General features: G+C 32.9%; 1 long non-coding RNA gene across 1 annotated transcript; it reads right to left on the bottom strand.

The window, feature by feature from the left end:
- Positions 1-5,037: 5,037 nt before the first annotated feature.
- On the bottom strand, positions 5,038-6,837 carry LOC114076057. The gene is made up of 2 exons (XR_003576511.1): positions 6,362-6,837; positions 5,038-5,372 (listed from the first exon to the last, which is right to left on the bottom strand). It is a non-coding gene; the product is annotated as an uncharacterized LOC114076057 (long non-coding RNA).
- Between the last annotated feature and the right edge of the window lie 1,543 nt (positions 6,838-8,380).

Raw genomic sequence — 8,380 nt, forward strand, 5'->3', positions numbered from 1 at the left:
CTTTAAGTTGGGGTAGTGATCTTCGATATATTTATATCCCTAGAAATGTAATGATGTCCATATTTAAGTTCAATATGTGTTTGTTTATATTCTTAACGAGTCTTTTGGTTGTTCATGAGCTAACCAACATGATTATGTGTAGGTGATATTAATTTGAGAAACGAAAAAGAAAATGGACAGTGGGGAATACAAAAGATCCGAGTTGAAAGAAATGAAGGAAGAAGCTGCAGGAAATGACACTTAGACATCTCTGTATCCTCTCTGTGTCACGGAGAGGAATTAATATTTGACTCGTAAATTCAAAATTTAGGCAGAGCGCTCCATTCCCTCTCTGTGCCGTGGAGTGAATCCCAAATTTATTCAACTAAGCGAATTTGAGGCAGAACACTCCATGGAGTCCCCGCGTCACGGAGAAGAGAAAATTATCTCAAAACAAAATCAAGGAGTGCCTGCGCATGGCGCCCCTGAGCCCCAGCTTTAATCGTTTCGAGTTTAGTATGAATAGCTCATGATTTTATTTTATGATGGGATTCTTTTTCTTGGTTTTGAAGAACAGCAACTTGGGAGAACGTTTTCACCATTTTTAGGGTTCTTTCCTAAACTCTTTAATTTCGATCTCTTTATGTTTATTAAACATTGTTTGATCAAATATTCGATTGTGAGTAGCTCAATACCCTGGTTCTAGGATTGTTGGTACAAGATGAATGTAATCTAATAAATATTTATTGGGTTAATTTCAATTACAATATGAATCTTTCTTATGTTCTTGATTTTTCGTATGATTCATGACTAATGAACATTGAAATAAATACATTGTCCAAATTGAACTCGGGAGAGGAATAAGAGGATAGAACGTTGGACATAAGGCATAATGATTAATTCTCAATAACTAGGGTTAATTTGTATCTAGGATAAGGATATACCTAGAAACTATGTGTGGGTCACTATACAAGAAGAAATCGTAATGCTCAGTACTTAATCTAGCCTATCCCCACTCTACAAGTAGGTTCTAATTTATAGTAGTTGATTAAAGGTCGGGAGACCATGATCATACATTTGACACTGCGATTCAATTATTGTATAGTTCATATATACCCATTTTAAATGATATTAATTGCATGAATCTAGAGAAAATTGCTGCCCTGAACTTTACCCAATCCTTATTTTTAAACTCTTAAAATTTAATCGCTTTTTTTTTCAAAATTAGAATCAGGAAATAAATCACTTTTGAAATCTTGATAACACTTGTGCTTAGCTTAAATTTAGAGAAATTGAGTGATTATAATCGTAAGTCAATGTGGGTACCATATTTGGCTCTTCAAGGAAACTTTGGTTGGTCCTTCGGGAGTTTTTCCCGAACATTTCCAACCCAAATATACTCGTACACATGTTAAGGACCTCTCACATCAATTTTGTCCAAAAAAAGCACGTAAAACATGACGAAACACACTAAGGCACACAAGCACGTTTCAAAACAAACCTTTCGAACGTCATGGACGTTTGACCTCCAAACTCCACCAAACTTTAGACACTGCCTATAAACATCATTATAAGACATTTTAGGAATTTAGAACCTCGTAAAACACTTGTTAGGCTCTAGTTTCACCCAATTCATTTTAGAGGTGTTACCGTTCTTCCTCTTCAATGGAGTTCTTAGATGAGAGAGTTTTGAAAGGGAAGTTGAGTTTGTGAGTTTAGTTGAAAGGGTTAAAGTCTTTAGATTAGGGGTTTGATAGTAAGGTTTAGAAAGGTAATTACCTAGATAACTATCCTTCATAGACCCTAATTAATTAACTAACTTTAAATGGGACCCTCTCTTAATAACTGAAAACCTATAAAGTGCCAGCACCTACGAGCCTCGACCTACGGACTGTAGGTGGAGTAACTGCCCATCCTGCATGCCGTCATTTGATTTAGGGAAGTGGATGGGGAGGTATTGGTGGAGATACTAAGTCTCAACCTACGAAATAAACCTATGGAGCGTACGTTGAGTGACGACTTGTCAATGCCCTCAGTAGGTTATGCTGTCATTTGAAAGCTTTTTGGACCAAGGGTTGGGTACTCCTCAAGGACCCCAAGGGTGGTCCTTAGGGGGTCATACCCGGACGTTTGGACCCTAAAACATATTATTTACATACTTAAAACATTTTTACAACATCAAATCATCATACGACCCTTCAAAACCCCTTACAAGACCTAAAAAAAACCAGTTCAATTTTACTAAATTTTTGGGCGTCATGGTCATTTCTTGACGTTTATGCACCAACATTTCCAAACTAAGTTAGTTACATTAGGTTAGGTCTATAAAAAGTGTTCTAACCATTTTAAGTCAATGTACATCATATAAGGCTCTAACTTAGGTCATTAGATTTCGGGGTATTACATGTATCATCCTTCCTAGTGCAACTGTAGGATTAGGGGGATCTAATATGGTCCAAACGCGATTATATCCTTCTACTGTGTCTGGATCTAGTATAGTTCAAAAAAAGATCTTGAATAATTATCTAAACTAATTGTTTTTATAGGCTTGGATTTTCGTTTTGCTGAAAGATCCCGATTTTATTCATTATATTCAAATTGTGAACAATCCATATTTTAAAGGATTTACAAGAAAAATAATTGAAAAGTCTATCTTTTATTATGAAGCGCAACATTTTCAATAACTTCATTTTTTATTTTATTATAATACTTGTAAAATAGATATTACATCTTGTATGGGTCGTAGTGAAAAAGTAATAAGTATTTCACTATTTCCGCACATTGGATTGATGAGAAAATTATGCAAAAAAGAATTTTAGGTTATAAATATTTTGAAATGCAAAAAATAATAGTTAAATAGCTCAAACTATTGTAGATGTTTTATCTATGGAATTTGCGATAAAATAATTAGTGTCATCTTAGACAATGCTTCTAATAATACATTTGCTGTTGAAATACTAAAACAGACTCTTTGGCCTATTTATATTGATGGGTTTCATAGTAGGTGTGTTACATATCTATATAATTTGATTGTTAGAGAAGGTATAGCAATGTATAATGATGATTGCATAAAATGTGAAATTGCATGTCATTTTATTTTTAAAATTCAAGTTAAGTCTAGACCTAGAGAATTTGAAAATCGTTGTCGTGAATTCAATTACACGAAGAAAAATCTTAAGATCAGTGTATACTAGATGAAATTCTTTATTTGAAATTCTTAAAATTGGTTATGAGTGTAGAAAACCTTTACAAATAGTTTGGAATGCTCATAATTCATATGTGAACTATAGACTTGAGGAAATTGATTGAAATGATGTAAAAGAACTTATAGAATTCTTAAATGTTTTTTATTTAGATACAAAATAAAATTCTGAACTTTATTATCCAACTATTTGCTCTGTTTTACTAAATACTTGTATTATTTGCAGTAAATTTTATAGATTTTAAAAATAAACCATGTTTTGAAAAATCTATTAAGATGAAATTTTAAAAATTATTTTTTCCTATTTCTCAAATTTATTAAGCGCTTGTTTGTTAAATCCGCATTACAAAGATGTAGGTGCATCACGTTGGTTGATAAAATATATTTCAACTTCAATATTCAAGATTTTGAAACACCTAGCTCTCAAGGAATTAAAAATAGTATAAAAATTGAATGTAGAAAATTGTATGAGTTTTATAATTCTAATAGAAGAAATGTAGTACATAAAGTAGAACTAGAAAGTTGTAGATTATGATATAATGAAGATGGTCTAGATGATATACTAGATGGTTATTATGAACTTTATCATAAGGATAAAAATGATTTTGATGCATATATTAATTAAAATACGAAAACTATTTCGGATTCACAAAGTTTACCTGATCTTCTAGATTGGTAGAAAATTACGGTAAGAGATTTTCAAAATTTCAACTGGTCGCTTGAGATGTGTTAGTTATTCACGCATCTTCAGTAGCTTCGGAAGGCACTTTTAGTGCAACAAAATTTCAAATTCGAGAGCATAGATATTCATTAGCAGCAGATCGATTGGATATATTGGTACTATTCAGAGAATGAACTAATGCCGAAGAGGGAGTTCTGGGCGTCCAACTTTACCTATCAAATTTGAAAATGATATTTTGATGAAATGATGCAAGATTTAGTGATGACGACATTAATGCATTGGAGTGACTAGTTTATTAACCAATTGTCAATCATGTTATTAGAGAAATGTTAAATGACTTAAGAAAAGATTGACATGGTAGCATGAACTATTAGTATGAGTATTATAATTCGAGGTCTAATTAAAAAAAACACTTCTACAAGGTGGTTATGTAGATTAGGCCCTCTTATCCTCTATTAATATTTGGTAACTCAAATTGTACTATTCAATGAATATTAATAAAACTATATAGGCTATTCGCTTTAATTTTTTTAATTATTGTCTTCAATTATAATATAAAGTCTCTTTTAATTATATTTTCAATTTTCCAATGAAAAAATTATAAAATATAAACTTCTAAAGTTTGCAATTAAAACTTTTAAAGTTCAAAATTTAAAATTCTAAATTTTAAAGTTTGAAATTTAAACTTTTAACTTCTAAAGTTTGAAATTTAAATTTTTATACTTTTAAAGTTTTAATTTTATACTTTGAACTTTTAATTTTTGAATTTAACTTGTATACTTTGAAATTTAAACTTATCTTTTAAAGTTTGAAATTTTAAATTATTAAAATTTTAAAAGTTTGAATATAAAATTTTAACCTTTTAAAGTTTAAAAGTTTGTATTTTGAAATTTAAAAGTTTAAAATTTATATTTTCAACACTTTAGAAATATAAAAGTTTTAATAATTGATAGATTTTCCTATTTTTTTTATAATTTTAATAATTATTTTTTAAAAAGATATTAGTTGTTATCCCGGTTATTGGTTTTGGTTATTGACATTCTTTGAATGGGAGCAACATCGCGGCGACTCAATTAAAAAAAAGCATTAGTTAAAAATAATTTTTAAAACGGGTAAAAGGGGTTCAAAAAATAATAAAATGAGTTTAAAAGGATTAAAGGGAGTCGCCACCTAATTCTTAGGAAAACTAGGAAACCAATCATTAATTAACTTGAAAGAAAAGTCTACAAAACCAATTTGATTCTAGGTAAGGGGTTCAAGTTATTACGAAGGGAAGGGGTTAGGCACCCTTCGAAATCCACAACTGTGGTTCCCGACTGAGTTCATTTTTTCAAATTGAGGATGAGAATGGAATAATGTACAAATATAATAAACATGCAATATACACAATAAAAATAAAATAATACTTATCGCCCTAAGGTTTGCCTAACGTCAATATTTACATAATAATGAAATAAAAATATAATTCGAGCTTTTTCGAATGACTTCATGGGAAGCAACTCTGTGTACCTATAAACACACTTAGTAAAAGTGTTAGTAATAAATAAATAAATATGAATTAATCAAATGATAACATAATAATAAAAATCCGTCTCATGAACATGGAAGGCCTTGGAAATCGACGGTAATTTCTTCGTCGGCCATTTTTAACAATTTAACAAACAAGTTATATGAACTTAAACTAAAAATTTCCGTCTTTTAATATTGGGGAGGCCTCCAAAACCGACAGAGAGTTTTTCCATTGGCCAATTTATCATTTTATATATGTAAATCTCTTACGCAATACAACCAAAACAAAATAAACCAAATTTTTAAAAAACATAATATCGAGCAAAACATTGATAAATTCTGGCTAAATTAGTGAAGCACAAACGTAGCAAAATAATCAAGTGGGCAACACAAAATAATAACAAAAATAAATAATATAAACTATCAACAATAGCTAAAAAAACAAAGAAATAACAAAATTACTTTTCCAATCATAACACTTCTACCGTGATAACATAAATATACCCCAAAGTCACAAAAAAATGTAAGTGTTAATAATCATAAATAGACTAAATATCAAAATAAGAAAACAACTATCAACCTATCATGCGAACTTTCAATTAGAAGCTAAAATTGAACAAAATAATGAACAATCAATAAAGCCAAAATAATATATAACTAGTTCTAAGAGAAAACAATAATATGGAATTATAGCAATAAGGATAATAAAAATAAATGTAGAAAAAAACTAAACAAAAGAAAACAATAATAACAATAGCTTATTAAAACCAATCAAAACATTTACTAGCAATGGTTATAAAAATAACATTTAAAACAATAAACAAGAACAAGAACAAACAGTTCACAATAATAATAATAACATGTATAAAAAAATATATTAAATACAAGGCCCGATTGGTCAAATCAAAAAGTATCATCAAGATTATTCATCAACAATAATATCAAACAACTAAAAGTACATGACAAAATACCACAGGAAAAGAAATTACCAAGGGAAGCTTTTTCTTGCTGGATTCACATATTTCGGTGCAACAGTGGTGTCTGCTCATTTGTGGACTCTCTGAATTCAGTATCCCTCTGCCTCTGCTGTAATATTGCATATACACAATTGCAAGTCCTTGCAATTGAAACTGGGTCTGGCGCAAAAAGATCGAGAGAAGCAGGAAACCCGAAAGTGACCAATGTTTGGTTGAGATACTTAGCACAGTGCCCCAAATTGTTGATATCGCCTATGGTGCTCGCCTCCTGGAGCTGCTGGACGAAGAGGAGAAATAGGACGGCGTCGGAGATCAAGAGGAAGGGGAGAGGCGGCTGGAGGAGAATTGGAAGGGTGAGAGAAGGGAGAAATGGAGGAGAGAGGGCGGTCTGAGGGAAAAGGGAGAGGGAAGGAAGAGGAAGGGGAGAGGAAAAAGAAAGGGAGAAGAGAGGAGGAAGGGGCTGCTGGGAGAGGAAGGGACCAAAGGGAGGAGGGAGGCGGCTAAGGGAGGAAGAGAGGAGAGGGTTTTCTCCCTATTCTTTTTTTTTTTCATCTTCTAGCCACAAGATATTATCCACACCTAAAAATTATGGGCCTAAGTTTTGGACTTAGTATTGTGGCCCAAAATTAACAAATAGAATTCCTAAATTTTTATTTTTTTTTGTATTTGACTCAATATGTATTAATTTTAAAACTATCAGACCAAAATTTGGTGTCAACAACTTGCCCCTTTGTTTGATTAGGATCGATGAAAGAGATCCTGGTCAAACAAAGTTGACGAACCAAATTTGGTTTGATAAACATTGAACAAAATAATTGAGACGTTAGTAGAGCTTTTTTGAGCAAGACTCCACATCTGTCAACTTGGCTGATAATAATAAACAAAAGACGGAGATTGATTGTAACTGAGAAAATTCACATACCTTTGATGTTACTTGGAAAATTGAACAATGAAAGTGGTGTACCTTTTTGAAAGGAGGATGATGTGGATAACATGTTACTTTGAATGAGGTGACAACCCAGCGCGTCTCTTTGAAAGGAGGACGACCCAATTTGAACATAACATGTCACTTTAAACGAGGTGACAACCCAGCGTGTCTTGTTGAAAGGCGGACGACCCAACTTAAACTTAACATGTCATTTGAAGGGAGATGACAACCCAATCTTGTCTCTTTGAAAGGCGGACGACCCAACTTGAACATGCCATTTAAAGGGAGATGACAACCCAATCTTGTTTCTTTGAAAGGCGGACGACCCAACTTGAACATGTCATTTAAAGGGAGATGACAACCCAATCTTGTCTCTTTGAAAGGCGGACGACCCAACTTGAACTTAACATGTCATTTGAAGGGAGATGACAACCCAATCTTGTCTCTTTGAAAGGCGGACGACCCAACTTGAACATGCTATTTAAAGGGAGATGACAACCCAATCTTGTCTCTTTAAAAGGCGGACGACCCAACTTGAACATGTCATTTGAAGGGAGATGACAACCCAATCTTATCTCTTTGAAAGGCGGACGACCCAACTTGAACATGCCATTTAATGGGAGATGACAATCCAATCTTGTCTCTTTGAAAGGCGGACGACTCAACTTGAAAATGCCATTTGAAGGGAGATGACAACCCAATCTTGTCTCTTTGAAAGGCGGACGACCCAACTTGAACATGCTATTTAAAGGGAGATGACAACCCAATCTTGTCTCTTTGAAAGGCGGACGACCCAACTTGAACATGCTATTTAAAGGGAGATGACAACCCAATCTTGTCTCTTTGAAAGGCGGACGACCCAACTTGAACATGCTATTTAAAGGGAGATGACAACCCAATCTTGTCTCTTTGAAAGGCGGACGACCCAACTTGAACATGCTATTTAAAGGGAGATGACAACCCAATCTTGTCTCTTTGAAAGGCGGACGACCCAACTTGAACATGCTATTTAAAGGGAGATGACAACCCAATCTTGTCTCTTTGAAAGGCGGACGACCCAACTTGAACATGCTATTTAAAGGGAGATGACAACCCAATCTTGT

Source organism: Solanum pennellii, chromosome 2, assembly GCF_001406875.1.
Source record: "Solanum pennellii chromosome 2, SPENNV200".
Classification (NCBI taxonomy): Eukaryota; Viridiplantae; Streptophyta; class Magnoliopsida; order Solanales; family Solanaceae; genus Solanum; species Solanum pennellii.